We start from the raw sequence: 19,254 nt of genomic DNA, 5'->3' as shown, positions 1-19,254 counted from the left end.
TTGCGGTTAATCAAAATCCTGCTCCACGCACTATGTATGATTATGCTAAACCCTCTTTAACAGGAACTGAATCGAGCATAGTTAGACCTTCTATAGCTGCAAATACTTTTGAATTAACCTAACACTATTCAAATGATACAGCAATTTGGTCAGTTTGATGGTTTGCAGGATGAGGATCCCAATGCTCATTTAGCAAACTTTTTAGAACTATGCGATGCATTTAAAATCAATGGCGTTTTTGATGATGCCATTCGTCTTCGGTTGTTTCCCTTTTCATTGAGGAACAAAGCTAAACAGTGGTTGAACTCGTTACCACGAGGGTCAATTACTACTTGGGAACAAATGACCAAAAAAATTTTACTAAAATATTTTTCGCCGACTAAAATGGCTAAATTACGTAATGATATCTCTTCTTTCGTTCAGATGGATTTAGAAACACTCTACAATGCATGGGAGAGATACAAGGACCTTCTGAGAAGGTGCCCTCACCATGGGTTACCACTTTGGCTCCAAGTACAAACATTTCACAATGGTCTGAATCCTTCAACTCAGCAAATGGTTGATGCAGCGATGGGCAGAACCATCAATAATAAAACACCGGAAGATGTCTATGAGTTTATAGAGGAGATGTCACTGAATAACTATTAGTGGAAAGTCATGAGGACAAAGCCAATGAAAACAGCCGATGTTTATAACGTCAATTTGGTCACCATGCTCTCTAATCAGGTAGAACTATAAAATAAAAAGATTGACAGTTTTCTTAATTCTTCACAGGTTGACCAAGTAATGCAGTGCGAAGCAAGTAGTGGTGGAACAAACCATTTGGAATACCAGCCTTATGACCACAACATGGATAACGAGCAATTAAACTACATGGGTAATAATCCTCGACCTCAAAACAATCCATATAGTAACATTTATAATGCAGGTTGGAGGAACCACCCCAATTTCTCGTGGGGCGGTCAAGGATATCAAAGACTACAACATCCTCCAGGCTACCAACAACCACCCTACCAATAGAAAAAGAAGCCAAATCTTGAAGAGATGCTCTCAATGTTCATATCAGTGTCAGAAACCCATTTTTAGAACACCGAGATAGCACTTAAGAATCAACAAGCATCAATCCAAGGGCTAGAGACTCAGATAGGCCAGCTTTCTAAACTAATCTCTGAACAACCATAAGGTAGTTTGCCAAGTAATACCGAACCTAACCCAAGGGACCAGCTCAACGCAATTAATATTCAAGATGACGAAGGAGTCATTGAGCCTGAACTAGAACCAAGGCACGGAACTGTGGTAAGCAAAGGTCAAGGTGAGGTAGATTATAATAAAAACAAACCAGTGACTGTCGAATATAAACCTCATGTACCATACCCCAACGAGACAAGGAAAGACCGCTCAGATGAACAATTTGGTAAATTCCTTAAACTCATAAAAAAATTACACATTAACTTACCGTTTATTGAAGCTCTATCGCAGATGCCAAATACAATGAAATTTTTAAAGGATCTTTTAGCAAATAAGCAAACAATGTGGAGCTGAACGTAGTTTGCTCGGCCATTCTCCAAAATAAACTACCCAACAAACTAAAAGATCCAGGGAGCTTTTATGATTCCTTGTTTAATTGGTAGTTTAGATGTTAATTATTCATTGGCTGATCTAGGGGCTAGTATCAACGTCATGCCTTACAAAATGTTTAAACAACTAGGTCTCAGGAAACCCAAACAAACTAGGATGAGCATTCAATTAGTAGATAAAACTATAAGATACCGTTGGGGTATTATTGAAGATGTGCTAGTTAAATTTGATAAATTTATATTTCCCGTTGACTTTGTTGTTCTAGACATAGAAGAGGATAACAACTCCCTTAATTCTAGGAAAACCCTTTTTAGCAACTACTAAAACCATCATTGATGTTGGCACAGGTGAACTCACACTCTGGGTGGGAGACGAAACAATCACCCTTCAAGCTCGAAATTCTGGCAACACATCAGGGATTGAAGGTAATTATTTAAACCATCCTACTAAAACTAACAACATGATGCAACCTACTTTGCAGAAAATGAGTCTGAAGGAAGCACACGATTCATTCTCAAGCAATAGTATAGGACCTGTTCATGAAGATAGAAGACTACAAATCGAGGAACTCGATGAATGGCGAACACACAAACCAAGAACACCTGACAAACCAAAACTACGCCAAAACGAGCCCGATACCTCACCAAATAAACTTAAGATTGGTGATAAGGTTGATAAGATGTCGCGGATCCCCATATTGTCACTACCACACCGAATGAGGAAATACCTCTTACAGTACTCAGTATTTTTCCATTCGGTATGGTGGAGGTGAGTCATCCCAAGTTCGGCACTTTTAAGGTAAACAACACCCGATTAAAACCCTATTTTGATGAGATTGATAGCAGGAATGAGGAGTATAAACTCCTTAAACCACCATGACCAGTCACGAAAGAGGTAAGTCGAGCTTAGACTATAAATAAGCGCTTCTCGGGAGGCAACCCGAGCACTAACAAAATTAATTTCTTTAAATTTTGGTATTTAACTCCTAACTTACTAATAGAACTCTTGAATACAGGTGTTTCCACAGAGACACGGTTGTGCTTAAGGTCGTGTGAAAACAGGGCAAGGATTTCCCTAACACAGGCTATGATAAAACGCCACGGTTGTGTGATATGGCCGTGGTTGAGCCTAACAAAACAACACGGGCATGTGACACGCCCGTATGGAAGAACCGTGGTCGAGCCTGCCAAAATAGCACGGGCGTATGACACGCCCGTGTCTAACACCTGTGGTCGAACTTGCCCAATTAACATGAGAATGGAGCTTGAACACACAGGCGTGGGAGAAGCAAACGAAGCTAGACACGACCGTGTGAACCCACACGCCCGAGAAACACAGGCGTGTACTAAATGTGGGACGCGCCCAAATTTGAAATTCGCGAATCACACGGGCTAAAATTGGGGGACACGGGCGTGTGCCATGGTCGTGTGCCCAAAAATCTATAAATACCCTGCACTATTCACTTTCTTCTTCATTTAAAAACCCTAACCCTAGCCGTTGCTACTCTACACGGCCTCCCTGCCACGCCCGTGCGCCGCCTCCAACTTCGTTTTTGACGCTCAATCTCTCTTTCTTAGCGTTTGTTTACTCCCTTCAATTCTATTTTACTTATTACTAATGCTTATTATTAGCATAATCTTCATCTCTTTTGCACTATTTTTCATCTTGCTCATTATTTTATCCTTTAGTTTGCATTCTTAGGTTAGTTATTATACAATGCATGATAAAATCAAGTGATTAGGGAAACTTCATACCCATGACTTTACCATGCCCATCCTTATGACATTTCCATGCCAATGTCTCTCATGTTATTTGCATTTTTCAATTATTTATCATACATTTCATGTTGCTAGGAAAGCTTCATTCTTTTGTCTTACACATGCCATTACTACATACAATGATAAAGTCACGAAATTATTATATTAGTTATGTTTGGTTGTGGCTAAAATTTGGCTTTTTAATTGAAAATTGTATTCCTTCTACTTTGACCACTCATCAAGATGACTTGATGATTTTGGTCGCAAGTAGGAAAGAAAACCGCCGTACTAGCCTCGAAGAAGAGGAAGAGAGCGTCCTCTTCTGAGGGTCTAACCGTGAAAATTCGTCACCCTCTCCTACAGTTCCCCTGAGGGCTTTAAGAAGAGCTTTTTCAAATACTACAGGCCCAACCCTTAATTGAGGGCCGCTGCATCAAATGGGCTACCATAGAACAAATTCAGATGGCTGACGCGATTCGGGCTCTTCTAACCACTGACCCTTGGGAGCTGTTCTTCGGGATTATCGAGCCAACATACCTCGAGCGTGAATGGAACTCTGCTCAACGTTCCATCTTCAGACTGTAATGACAAGGTACGATGATCCCGGAACGGTCCAGTTTCATTTAGGTGGGTTAATTCGCCAGCTAAGCATTCTAGAGTTGGTGCTGCACTAGGCTTATATACGGAGGAGTTCGAGAAGGAGAATGAACTACATGCTCTCAGTCGCCACATACATTTCTCTCCCTCAAAATGGTGGCACATGTTGGCCCCTAGCACGGCCTCCTGCAATCCTAGCCGCTCCAAGGCATCAGTTCTCCCACCATCCCCGATGTACTTACCCGCTATTTTAGCTCACACGATTACAGGAAGGCAAGAGAGCACTAGCGTCGTCAACACCCACGACGTCTTCTTCTTATGGTGCATGTCGCAAGGGCACGTCATCAACCTTGCCTATTTCATCACCCTTGTGATTCAGCACCAAACGGAGCGGCATCAGAAGGGGGTCATCTCTATTGGCCCTTACGTGACCCGGCTGGCGCGATATTTCGGGCTCCTCAACACCGCAGCCTAAGAATCATCCCTCACCCGATTCGAGCATGGTTAGTATGAGGATGATCGAGAGGCACCAAGGAACCTACCCTCCCCAATATTGTTTTACCCAATCTAATGAAGGGGAGGCCTACAAGGATATTCCTGATGATGTCCCCTTACAGCACGAGGACCCACCAACTCAGCCACTACCACCCTCTCGTCCAGTTCATGCAGCAGCTTCATATGCTGACATCTCTGAGTGCCTCACCCGATTTGAGCAGCAGTGTTTTCAACAATTTGACAACATTGATGCTACTCTACAGCAGATTTGTCAGCACCTCCACATCTCATTGCCAGTCCCACCTCGCGAATCATCCAGCGGTGAAGATGTTTAGAAACATTTATTTATTATTTTATGTTTTTAATTTTTATTGAAACTACTTTTTATTTTTATTAGATTTTATAAATTTTATTTTTAATTATTAAATTAGGTTATTCCTTTTTGAGTAATTATTCTTCCTAATATCTCCTAAAAAGTTCCTGATTTTATCACAGTTATATAGACTTCTTAAGCTCATCGTCACATAGGAACTAAAACTCCACCAGGAAAGGTTCTCCACGACTGCCATGTCCTGATCGACCACGACCATAGCTAGCACTAGATATAATATTCTTTTGGTGCAGGACTTATGGTCTAATGAACCTCTACGACCGCTGGAGTATCTTCCTCCACTCTCGAACCAATTACTCTCCAAAACTCCAGTTCGAGAAATTCATCATACAAGAAGTTTCACTTCTCTCTCTATCTTATTTTTATATTCTATAATACCTATCTTTGTACATTAAGGGCAATGTACATCTTAAGTGTGGGAGGGGGCGTTCATTTCATTATCAGAAAAATCCCTGAATGATTACCTTATTCTCTTGAAAAACTCTCATATCATATTTAGGAAAAACTTTAATTGATTTATGATTTTGATTGATATATCTTGAATTAAAAAATAGGGATTTATGTATTGATGGTTTAAATTTTAAGATATTAAAGAATCAAGCATGATAAGTTGATTTTTAAGAATTTAAAATTATAGGTTGTTTCCCCAAGTCTAGGTATTACTTTGAATTGGAATCCACGAGTCTAAACATCAAAAAGCCATAATTTTTGTGAGATTTTTGAGCCTTTTGAGCATCTATTAATCCTTTCATGCTCACTTTTATTATTGCTTTGAGTGCGTCAGTATTGAACTGTTATTCTAGAACTTGCTTCGTTATGCATGTCGAGACCACACCATTTGATTTGATATATCAAAATGATTAAGGCACTTAGGATTAACCCACTCATGCCATGAAAAGCCTACCTCCACAATTAACCCTTAGTAAACCCCTTTGAACCTAACAAGCCATTCTTTGTAATAACCTCAATATTGACCCTTAACCAATTATTGTTGAAATCCCCTAAATTTGATCCCTATTTTTGTCGATATTTGAGTTGAAAAAATTGCTTAGCTATATCTTGTTTGTAATAAGTTAGTCTATGAATATTTAACTTGTTATTAAAAAAACAAAAAAAACACTATGTATACATATTTGTAATTTCATATTTGAGAGAAACTCTGTTGTACGCAAGTGAAGATTAACTCTTTTTCTAGTTAGGAAATTTTTCAATTCAATCTCGATTCTAACCCTTTCTTTCAGGTTGTGACCACACCCCCTAACCAAGCCTCACTACAACCCTCTAAAGACCTTTTGATTGATGTATCATCTTAAATTATAGTGGTGGAGATTTTATTTTCATGCAAGCCTATGGTAATGACTTTTCATTATTGACTATTCAGTGCTTCATTTATTGTCCTTAAACACCTCAAGTGATTTGAGCGAATCTTTAGTGAGGATGTGAAACTCTATGATATTCTGAACTAAAGGTAATTACTTGATGCGAAGAGACACCTATGTTTGCATGATTAAATACTCAACTTGGAAGGTTTGAAACTTTTATGTTCTTTTAGTTGAATTCTCAATGTATGATTACCTATGGATTATTTTGAGATATTATCGATAAGAATTATAAGTTCAGGAGAATTTATTTTCATTATGACTTGAGAATTTTGCTTGAGGATAAGCAAATGCTTAATTGTGGGGGTATTTGATAAACCGTAATTTATATATATATTTTACCCCATGTTTAACTCATTTTATGGATGATTTTCCATTAGAATTGTTGAATTTGATGCTCCTAATGCTTTAATTTAAAGTTTTATACTTAGGAGAGCATAGGAGAGCAAAAGGAACGAGAAACGGGCCAAAAACGAAGAAAATGGGCCAAACTACGAACTCAACACAGCCTGGACTGCCTCACACAGGCAGCCCACACGGTCGTGTCAATCTGGCAGAATCGAAGCACGACTCACACGGGTATAGCACACACCCGTGCCATTCTAATAGGCTCGAACACGGCATGGACCTCCTCACACGGGTAGACCACACGGCCGTGTCAATTTGGTAGGCTCAAGCACAGCCTGAAGTAATTGAACACGGGTGTGTGCCATAGGCGTGTCCCTGCCGAGCTTAAGTTGAGTCCAATTTGAAAAAGACTAATTTTGAAGGCTTCTAGGAATTCCAAAGCCTATAAATACACCCTAGAGGAGGAAGAAAATAGAGATGGAGAAGGGGGAGTAAGGAATTACTCCAAGAAAGCCGATTGGTCCATCTTAGAAGCCAGATTCATCACTAAAAATCTCTCCTCAATTTCCCTTCAGAAGTTTTGGGTTTTCTTTATGTTTGTATTCTTTATTCTTCTGAGATGTTTTCTTATTTAGTTATGAACTAAAACCACTAAATACCTATAGGGAATGAAACCTAAGATGAATCTTGTTATTATTTTCTGAATCGTATGATAAATATTTAACTTGTTCTTAATTATGTGCTCTTAATTCTTGTTTTGATATCCCAAGATACTGATTCAAGACATGCTCTTATTCAGAGGAGGAATAGACCCTCTTTAAAAGTACATTTTCCATAATTAAGCGCAGTTGATTGCGCGCCTAGGCATAGGGTGACAAGATTTTATCGGATTAGGGTGAAACCTAATAAGGGGCTCCATAGATCGAGTTAATGCAACCCTAGAATGTTTATTAGAGAAAAGTCTCTATTAATCAATCTAGGGATTAGACGTTATTAGTCTTGAATAGGGACAATAACATAACTTAGGGATCTCTACGGAACAAGTTGAATAAATAAATCGTCCGATTCGGAGCTAGAATAACAAGTAAAGTCTTGATGGATTTTTCCTTAGGTATTGTCTTAAGTCAATCGATTTTTTCCCAAAAGCAATTCCCTAATTATTTTCTTTGTGCGTTCTTAGTTTAGATAATTAGTTAATTAAAACAAAACCTATTTATTCTTAGGCTAGATAATAAAAAGATAGTCATTACTAGTACTTTGAGTTCCTTTGGGTTCAACAATCTGGTCTTGCTAAAACTATGCTACTGTTCGATAGGTACACTTGCCTACATCGCGATAATAGTTAGTTCAAGAACGAGTAATTATAAATATTTAAAACCTATTATGAAATAACACGATCATCATGTAACAGTTGAATTTTGGAAAAATGAAGTCCTAGAATCCACACGACTAAAGACATGCCTGTGTGTCCAGACCGTCTGGGTCACATGGTCATGTCGCGAGGCTATGTAACTCACTATCAGACCCCTTATAGTGCACACAACCTGGGATAGACCCGTGTGTCCAAGCCGTGTGGGTTTAAAACTTTCTTTTTGAAAATTAATTAGTTTAAAAATAATATGAAATAGAATAAATAGAATTAGCAATATTAACACTCGGATTGCCTCCCGAGAAGCGCTTATTTAAAGTCTAAGCTAGAATCACCTCGTATTTGCATGGTCATGGTGTTTTGGAGTTGAAACTTCTATTTCTCATTATCAATTCTATCAAAATAAGGTTTAATTCGAGTACTATTTACCTTAAATATACCAAAATCAGAATGAGTTACCTCAATTGTACTGTATGGGAAGACATTTAGTACCGTAAAGGGATTTGATCTGTTTGCATCAAGCTCCGAAGTGGCAATTTGAGGATCCATTTTATCTAGCAGTACCTTGTCCCCAACCTTAAATTGGTTCACTCCATCCACGTGCTTATCATGGCGTCTCATTAACTCTTCATCGTGCTTTTTCAGTTTCTCCTTAACATGTGTTCGCCATTCATTTAGTTTATTGATTTGCAACATTAGTTCATCGTAAATTGTGCTATTTTTATCGTATTCACTGGAACATGGTGTTTTTAAAGGGGTTTCCTACAAAGAAGTTTGAACCACATGGTTACTCATATTAACAGAACTTGTAAAATCATCTTGATCACTAGATGTCTTAACCAAATCACGAGCTTGGAGAGTAATCGTTTCGTTATATACACTAAGTACTAATTCACCTATACCAACAACAATTATAGTTCTAGTAGTTGCTAAAAAGGGTCTTCCTAAAGTTAAAGGTACTTCATTAGCCTCATCCTTGTCTAAAACAACAAAATCAACTAGGAATGTGAATTTATCAGTTTTGATAAGAACATCTTCAATAATACCCTTAGGAAATATAATGGTTCTATCTGCTAATTGAATACTCAACCTAGTTTGTTTAGGTTTTCCAAGACCTAATTGCTTAAGCATTTTATAAGGCATGACATTAATACTAGCCCCTAAATCATCCAAAGCATTATTAATATTCAAACTACCAATTAAACAAGGAATAGTAAAACTCCTTCGATCTTTCAATTTGTTGGGTAGTTTATTTTGCAATATGGCTGAGCAAACTACATTTAGCTCTACAATCGACGAATCATCTAACTTTCTTTTGTTCGCAAAAATCTCCTTTAAAAATTTAACGGAATTGGGCATCTGCAAAAGAACTTCAACAAATGGTAAGTTAATATGTTTTTTTTAGAAGTTTAAAAAACTTACCAAATTTTTCATTCATGTGATCTCTTTTTGTTGCGTTAGGATATGGCACTCGAGGTTTATATTCTTTAACAACCGGCTTTTGCTTATTTTGGCTTACCTCAACCTTATTGTTACTTACCACAATTTCTTGCCTCAGTTCCTATTCAAATTCAACTAATCCTTATTCATCTCGCATAGTAATTTTATGAAGTTGCTCCCTTGGGTTAGTTTTGGTATTTCTTGGCAAACTACCTTATGGTCGTCTTGAAATTAACTTAGCAAGTTGACTAATTTGGTTCTTGAGCTCCTGAATCGATGCTTGTTGATTTTTAAGTGCTACTTCAGTGTTTTGAATGCGGGTTTCTGATACCGAGATGAACTTGGTCAACATTTCCTCAAGGTTCAACTTCTTCTCTTACTGGTAAGGTTGTTGTTGGAAACTTAGAGGGGGTTGTGCTCTTTGATTTCCTTGACCACCTCAGGGAAATTGGGATGGTTCCTCCAACCTGCATTATAGGTATTACTATAGCATTTATCTTGAGGCCTAGAATTATTACCCATATAATTGATTTGTTCGTTCTTTATGCTAGGACCGTACGGTAAACATTCTGGATTGTTCATTCCTTCTCCAATCATATCGCATTGCATCACCAGATCTACCTGCTTAGAAACATATAAACCATCAATTTTCTTATTTAATTCTTCTACTTGATTCGATAACATGGTGACTGCTTCTAAGTTCTAAGCACCAACTACTTTTATCGACTTTGTCCTCATGACTTACCACTGATAATTATTCAGTGAAATTTTCTCAATAAATTCATAAGCCACTTAGGGTGTTTTATTGTTCAGAGTTCCACCAGTCGCTTTATCGATCAACTACCTAGTTGAAGGATTCAAGCTGTTGTAGAAGGTTTGAACCTATAGCCATAGAGGTAATCCATGGTGAGGGCACCTTCTCAATAAATCCTTGTATCTCTCTCGTACATCATATAAGGTCTCTAAGTCGATTTGAGCGAAGAAAGATATATCATTCCTCAACTTGGCTGTCTTAGCCGGTGGGAAGTACTTCAGTAGGAATTTCTTAGTTATTTGATCCCACATAGTGATAGAACCTCGTGGTAAAGAATTTAACCACCGTTTAGCCTTGTTCTTCAACAAGAAAGGGAATAACCATAAGCGAATGGCATCGTCACGAACACCATTTATCTTGAAAGTATCACAGACTTCTAGAAAACTAGCCAAATGAGTATTTAGATCTTTGTCTTGCAAACCATCGAACTGAACAAATTGTTGTATCATCTGAATAGTGTTAGGCTCCAGTTCAAAATTATTTGCAGCAATGTGGGTAGCACAATACTCGATTCAGCCCCAGTTAGAATGGGCTTGGTATAATGTACATATTACAAAGAACAGGATCTAGATTTACAGGATTTGCAGAAACTGGAGGAGGTAGCTGATTATTTTGATTATCACCCATCTCTTTAATAATAATAATGTCCTCTTGCTCATCTACTATATTCTGGTGACTTTGCCTTGCTTCTCTACGGTTTTTATGAGCAGTACTTTCAATTTCACTGTCAAATAGTACTGCTCCTGATGGGTTTCTTCTAGTCATAAACCAAAGGAACCTGCCAGAAGAAAAATTAGAAAATATTAGAATGTAAAAATTAAACTAAAAACAAAAACAAAATAAATTAAAAATGGCTAAGTTAATAAAAATAAAGTGTTCCTAATATTTTAATCCTCAGCAATAGCGCCAAAAACTTGATGGTCACTAAACTAACTATACATATGACAAAAGCAAGTGCACCTATCGAACAATAGTATAGCTATGGTGAGTAAGGGATATCGTATCTACGAGGACTAAAAGTACTAGTAATTACCATCTTCTTATTATTTAGCTGACAAGTTGAAGTGATTATTTTTAATCTAAATTTACTAATCTAATTTAGCTTAGAATGCATCAGAGAATGAAATAGGAAAATAATCAAAGATAACCAATAAGATAGATAATACCTAGGAAAGAATCCACTTAGACTTCACCTATTATTATAAATCTGAATTAAATGATTTATTCACTTGTGTCTTGGTCCGTAGAAATCCCTAAATTATGTTAATAGCTCTTTCGAGAGTAAGAACAACTAACTCTAGATTGATTAATTGAAATCTCTTTCTAATTAAAACCCCTATCATCGCATTAACTTTAACTATGGATTCCCCTATTAGATTTGTAACACCCCAAACTCGGCCTAGACGCTATGGCCAAAATCTGGCGTGTCACATTGAAGTTTTTTTTGAAAACCATGTTCTCATTGAAAACCCTTCTTATTATTGAAAACCTCTGGCCATTTTAAAACTTGTGAAAACCTTAGTTTTCGTTGGTTTATTAAAAGTCATTCTCTTGTAAAACATTATTACCTTTAACACTTTATTTGCTACGGAAGCTTAATTTAAAGTTTTGCGAAAATGTGATATTTTGAAAAACTGTTATTGTTTTGGAAAAGAAAACTGTGTTCTGCTCAAACAGTTATAAAACAATATATAAAATTCCAAATTTAGAACCAGAAATTAAAAGAGGCCTTGTTACAACCCAGATCAAATATAAGTACTTGTAAATAGATTGCTTAAAAGAAAGTCGGAAACAATAGTAGTTGTGTGGCCACCTCCGAGTCCCTCACAACACCGATCCTCCTAATGTTGGGGATTACCTGCACAAATAATAAACAGGGTGAGTTTATGAAAACTCAGTGTGTACTCCCCTCCTAAACTAAAACCGTTAGTAAACAAAAAGAATTCAGAATCAGTCTGGGCCAGAGCCCTATACAGTAACAGTCCATACAGTAACAGTCTGGGCTTAAGCCCTATTCAATAATAGTACAGTCTGGACCTAAGCCCTATGCAGTGACAGTGTGGGCCTATACCCAAAATAGTATAATCACAACATAGGCATGCAACCCAACCCAATCCAACCAGCTTACCACCCATATCAACAACCTCACCATGTGGGGATAAAATCGACCCACCTAGCCAACACACCAATCTTAGCACTGGTTGCGACACCAAGTCAACAGGATGGCTCAATGCCTTAGACAGGATGGCTAAAGGCCGTAAATATCACAGTAATGCTGCCAGTTAATAGAATGGCTATAAGCCATAAGTATCGCAGAAAGGCTGAAAGCCTTATATAGGACGGCTACAGGCCGTACACTTCCTCCGTCCATAATAACCCAACACCATGCAATATGTCATGTCATAAATATTACATGTATGCAAATTCATACTCAGTACAATCATATATGTCAATCATAAGTACATCAGTCATACGAAACATAAAGCATAATCATCATTTTACCATACAGGGGTATTACGATCATTTTTCACTACAAGGGCATTACGGTCATTTTACACTACAAGGGTATTTCGAAAATTTTACCAATATTGGGGTCTTAGCTTAGATAGTGACCACTCTGAAGGTCTACAGTCGCCTCAATGACACAGATAACCTAAATGATTATAACAGTGTAAATGGGCCCAAGGCCCATTACTCGGCCCAAGTGGGCTAATACCCTCGTGTGTCCTATTTAGCCTAAATTTAGATACGGCTATGTAGCCTATATAGCACAGTCCAATAATTATCACAAGTTGCAGATTCAATCCGTGTGGGCCCACGAGCCCATTGGGCCCACACGGCCCGTCTAGGCCCAACGTGGCCCAGAAGTACCTAAGTCGTGTGTGCGTCATGGCAAGTCTATCTACGTCCCACTTAACAGTGAAGTTTACACAAGCGAGCCCACGGACCCATCAAGCCCATCGAGGCCCAGAACAGCCCCAGCACACGAGAACACTCGTGGCAGCCTCTACAGTCTATCGCCCATGATTTGTGGGCTCGGTTCACCCCTCGTGCGTTGGCACACTCGTGAGGCCCCGAATGCTGAGGTTTTGGGTTTTTGGCTTTTGCCTACTTCCGACAAAGAAGGGCGTGAATACACACCTATTGATGAGAACGCGCCGAAGTCCACGATCACCAACCTTGGCACATCCTGCAATGAGTCTTAATCACTTTCCCTCTCACCAACTCATCTGGTTCACTCTATTTAAAGCCAGCTTCTCACCAATGCTCATATTAGCTTCCCGATATGGGATTACTTTCAACCATTAGGAAAAATTCTTATTTTTATATGACCACTTCAACCACAGAGTTCCAGTCCAACTCCACCTCCTACATAGCTCAAACGAAAAAATAAATACCTCATTGCGCATCCCAAGACTTGAACCTTAAACCTTATAGTTACACAACACGCCACCTTGCCACTCCACCACAAGGCTCTTTGTATCACCATTTTATCCTTAATTAAATATAAGGTCTATAGGCCAAAGTCTAGGTTCCTTTAAAAGAAAAACCAAAATAAATTGCAAGAGCCAAGACTTGAACTCAGGCTCCCTTGCAACCTTAATGACACCACAACCACTAGACCACATGCTTCCTTGTGTCATTTATTTACCACAATAATTTAAAAGGCCTTCATCCAAGCACCCAAGGTTTTATTCACTTCAAACCAAAATTTTTGCTAAAGCCAAGGTTTGAACCCAAGATTTCTCCAACACTTCTCAGAGCCATCAACCACCAAAGAAGACATTTAATTGTGTCATTTCCTTGCATAATTAAATGTTTATATACAATTCCTTATGCACCCATACTCAAGGCCCAATACTTCTAGGCCTAAATTTGGGGCGTTACAAGATTTGATTCTAATCTGGTAGATTTATGTTGTCCTATTTCTAGGATTGCATGCAACTCCACTTAATTGTGCTAGATCTACTATTAAATAAGGCCTTTTACTCTACTGAATTAAGCACAGTAAACATGAATTAATATCCCAGAAATAGTAAAACAAGAAATTAGCACACATAATTGGGAAAAAGTATCAAGTATTTATAATGTAAATCGGAAATCAAATAATAAGATTCATCATAGGTTTCATCTTCCTTAGGTATCTAGGAAATTTAGTTCATAATCCTGAATGAAAACATCTCAAAGTCAGAATGACCACAAGACATAAGTAAACTCAAGAAAACTTTGAAACAAATTAAAAGGAGATATTCTGTACCACCACTTACCCGTACCCGAGGCCGGGATAAGGTACGAGGCGTTACCGGACAAACATACAAACATTAAACTAAAATACGGGCCACAACATTTCATTCATATTTCAAAACGTTCATTCACTTACACATAGTCCCTTATTTGAGTCTACGAAGCCCAAAACATACTTTAGAAAGGGTTCGGGACTAAACCGAGAACTTACAAAAATCTTGGAAATTTCATGCTTTAAGGCTCCACATGCCCGTGTCCCAAAGTCGTGTTCCATACACAGCTGAGACACATGGTCGTGCTTCTGCTTGTGTGGAATATACCTAGGCTATTTTCCAAGCTTTGGTCAACCTTAATCTCTTACACACTTATACAAAATCAAAAGCATATAACATGGTATTCATTTAATGATTAAATATTCTCAATTAAACCACAAACATAGCATTTGTATGTCATCATACATGTGTCTCTCATACTCATTTTACATTGTTCATTATCGTACCACTTATACATTTATACCAAGATTATCATCTTACCAAATATCTTCAGCTTAATCATCAAGCATTCATATTTAAAACTAGATCATATCTTTATAAAATACCACAATTCAGATGCGCAAAATAACATGTTTGCCTGAAACATTTCAATTCAACTCCATACCCAACAAGCATTACATTGAGACTAGTCATATATATATACATGTCATGATACATATCATTCTCTTTCTGTTTTCTTAAAAACACATATCATTTATTTCATTATATCAATATTTCATATACCATAGTTTCCATGTATTCCACATATATTTATTTTTCTCCTCCTCCTCTCCATTCCACATCCTTAATGTATATAGCATTCTTGTAAGTACGATTTCACAATTTACTAATAAATGCTCACATCAAACTGTCCACACGAGACATAGTCACTTACTTATTTATAATTCAAGCTACAGAGCTCCAAATTAAGATCCGTAAATTTCTCCTAAAAATAGACTCACATATCTTTCCATCATAAAATTCTCATAATTTTTGGTTCATTCAATTAGTACAGTTTATTCATTAAAATTTCCCCTGTTTCACTTTCTGACAGTTCTGACCTCTCTTCACTAATAATTAGTTATCTCACAGTACAGAACTCGGATAATGTTCTTGTTTATTTATCTTGAAAATATACTCATTAAGGATTTTAAAAATATAAGTTTAATACTATAATTATTTTTATCCAAATTGTTTTGATTTTCCAAAGTCAGAACAGGGGATCACGTAATCATTCTAAACTAGTCTCACAAAAACATAAATATCTCAAAATATAGAACTTCTTTTCTTTCTCTGTTTCTTTTATATGCAAATAAACACATTTATCTTTAATTTGATATCTCATTCAGCCTCTAATTCAATTTCTACTATTTTTGGTGATTTTTCAAAATCACATCACTGCTACTGTCCAAAACAGTTTTATTGCTAATTCACTCTTTCACACTTTCTTTGTATTAACCTCATTTTAACATACATATCACAAATTATTTTCACCACATTTCATACATCACAAGTATAGGCCCATGATCACAAGGTCACCATGAAATCATCCTCATGTATAACTTATTTGTTTATAACCTTACCACATCCTGGTCACTTAATGAACACATCATTCACATAACCAAGTTCCTGCACTTATTCATAACAAAATTCACAAAGCAATACATAGAGAGTCTCCCGTTGAACACTTCGGATTAATCCTCGATACTTGGTGGTTTCAGCACATAGCTCTACCCATCATATAGTTCGGCTCTCTTGTACACTTGGTGAACACTCAGTACCACCCATGTGACCTAGCCAATTTATCTCGTAGCTCTCTTGTCTACATGGTGTCCTTCACCTGGAACCACGCATGCGACCTAGCTACATATATCCCGTAGCTCTCTTGTCTACATGGTGTACACATAGTATCACCCATGCGACCTAGCTACATCATAATGTCTTGTAGCTCTCCTGTACACATGATGTGCACTCAGCACAATACATGTGACCTAGATACATACTATCTGTATCATCCAATCTTTCCGAAGGTTCAACCGGAATTTCTCTCTCTTTTCCAAAATTTCACTAATCAAGTAATTATTCACAAACATATTTTCAATATTATTATAAAATATCATAATACAAGTAATATTGATGTATTACTTACATATAAACTTACATCTCATTTAATATCAAGGCAATAACATTAAATTACACATTGCCTTATTAAAAATCATATGAACTTACAATTTCCCATAATATCCATAATCATAGAAATCAGATTTATGTATGATAATTCAATGCACTTCATGTACCATAGACATAATTTTAAATCAATTCATAAACTTGGCACCATAATCATTTAATTTAACATAATTCAATTAATTCACTAAATTTAACTTTCAAATATAAATTACAACATTATTGCTGTATTATTATCATACCAACTTGCATACTTTCAACACCTCGGAAATTATAATAAATATATCAATTTTACATTGAAACATGCATAAATTAATACTTATTATACATATGAACTTACCTCGATACTAAAACGACCATTTTACCAACTTTCCCAATTTTTGATTTTTCTCTCATTCTAGGTTCAAATATCGTTTTTCGGGATCTAAAACATCATATTTTACTTATTTAATTAATGTACTATTCAAAACAGTCCTTAACTCAAACTTTTGCAAAATTACAATTTTTCCCCTAAACTTTTTCATATTTACACTTTTTCCCATAGGCTCGGGAATTAAACTTCATCCCTTATTCTTATGTTTTATGACATGCTGATCACTTTTACCTTCTATGGCAACATCAAATTCTCACTCTAACATATACTTATGACTATTAGGTATTTTTACCGATTAAGCCCTTTTACTCGTTTCTACTCAAAACCGAGCAGCACAAGTTGTCTAACATAATTTGAAACCTCATATTCTATCATGAAACAACAAAATAAACACATTTCACCTATGGGTATTTTTCCAAATATGAACCCTAGCTTAAATTATTGCTAGAATAAGCTTAATCAAATTATTGGGATTTCAAAAACATAAAGAACTTGAAAAACGGGGTTAGAACGGACTTACTATTGAGCTTGGAAAGCTTGAAAACCCTAGCCATGGCTTCCCCCGTGCTAATTTCGGCCTCCATGAAAAAGATGAGTCAATTTTGGCTTCATTTTCCCTTTTTATTTCTTTTAATTACCAAATGACCAAAATGCCCTTCCTTAATAAAGTTTCAAAAATTCCATCCATGTCCAATTTTTTTCCATCACTTAGAAATTGGTCAAATTTCTATTTATGACCTCCTAATTAATATTTCAAAGCAATTTCATACTAGAAACTTCTAAAATGCAAGTTTTACTACTTATTCAATTTAGTCCCTAACTTCAAATTGAGCACTTTATGCATAGAATTGCTTCACAAAATTTTCACACAATCATGCAATCATATCATAGACGCCAAAATAATCATAAAATAATTATTTTTATCTCGGATTTTGCAGTCCCGAAACCTCTGTTCCAACTAGACCCAATTTTGGGCTATTACATATTCGATCTTGAATGAGATTCGCTTCTAAGTTGATTCCAACGGTGTTCTTCGAGTTTTTTCTTCGATCTTTTCTAATTGCTTCCTTTATTTGTTTTTCTAACTGGTATTTATAGACTTTAGAATGCTCAGAAAGCCTAAAAATTGGTTTTTTTCCATTATTTGGGAAGAAGAATGCGATATCGACACGGGCTAGCACATGGGCATGTAGCCAGCCCATGTGACTCACACAAGCCTGTGGCTAGACCGTGTGGAAATGCCTAGGCTGTGTTGATCTTGAAACAACTCTATTTATCTGATGGCTCATTTTTTGCTCCTTTCACTCCCAAATGCTCTCTTCTGTATAGAAACATGAATTTAAAGTATTAGGAGCATCAAATTCACTAATTTGCATAATTAATCATCCAAAAATGCATTACGAATGGGATTAAAATATGTTACTTTTATAGCTTATCAATGCTCTCGACCCAACCCAATCTACTTGATTTAAACCTCAGGTGTTGCGTCCTTCTTATAGATGTAACTGAAAATTTCCTCTTTCTTTTATTCATTGTTGTAAACATCCTTATGGATGTAACATAATTTCTTATTTGCATACATTTACATTTCACCTATTTATAGTCTATTACAGAGTTTCTTATAAAAATACACTTGTGGTTGTCATCTCAACTTAATAAATTATAAGACTTTGTTATTTTCTCTCCTTAGTATATTAAGTACATCTTGGACTACTACTTATTTATTTAGGTGCAGTACTTAAGCTATAAACATATTGAATGTCTACTCAAATGTCTTATGCTTAGACTTTGACATGCCACTTGTTTTCATCTGTATGCATAATAGCCCAGCGCACTACGTCCTTGGCGTAGCCTTGGTATCGTCTCATGGCAGATTTTCCTTCACAAACCTGAAAATAGAAACAACTTCAGTAATGCTAGCTCGATATATCAACTCGAAATCACCAAGAGGGGGTGAATTGGCCTTAAGAAAATTTGTGAAAGCAACAAAAAAATATGCAACAGTAAACATAATAATTTATAGTGGTTCGGCCAAAATTACCTACTCAACTACCTTAGCTTTCCACAACTAAGGATTTCCCAAATTCAATAATTTGACAACGTTTGAGGACAAGGTTTAACCTTACAATCTCCCTTAAGATTTCTACCTAAAATCTTAAGATTGCAAATCCTATGAGGTTTCTACTCAAACCTTAATACTCAACCCTCTCAAAGAGAATAACAAATAGCAAAATAAGAAGTAATCTTTACAA

The 19,254-nt window shown here is 36.6% G+C and overlaps 2 non-coding genes across 2 annotated transcripts; one reads left to right on the top strand and one right to left on the bottom strand.

Annotated features, from left to right (window-relative positions):
- Nucleotides 1-390: 390 nt before the first annotated feature.
- LOC121205226 (small nucleolar RNA R71) lies at nt 391-497 on the bottom strand. The gene has a single exon (XR_005900311.1). It is a non-coding gene; the product is annotated as a small nucleolar RNA R71 (small nucleolar RNA).
- A 9,755-nt stretch (nt 498-10,252) lies between these two features.
- On the top strand, nt 10,253-10,359 carry LOC121205844 (small nucleolar RNA R71). Its single transcript, XR_005900917.1, has one exon. It is a non-coding gene; the product is annotated as a small nucleolar RNA R71 (small nucleolar RNA).
- The last annotated feature ends 8,895 nt before the right edge of the window (nt 10,360-19,254 follow it).

Source organism: Gossypium hirsutum, chromosome A08 (genome assembly GCF_007990345.1).
Source record: "Gossypium hirsutum isolate 1008001.06 chromosome A08, Gossypium_hirsutum_v2.1, whole genome shotgun sequence".
In the NCBI taxonomy this organism is placed as follows: Eukaryota; Viridiplantae; Streptophyta; class Magnoliopsida; order Malvales; family Malvaceae; genus Gossypium; species Gossypium hirsutum.
Note: the sequence above shows the minus strand (reverse complement) of the source record. Positions and strands in the feature narration are given on the sequence as shown.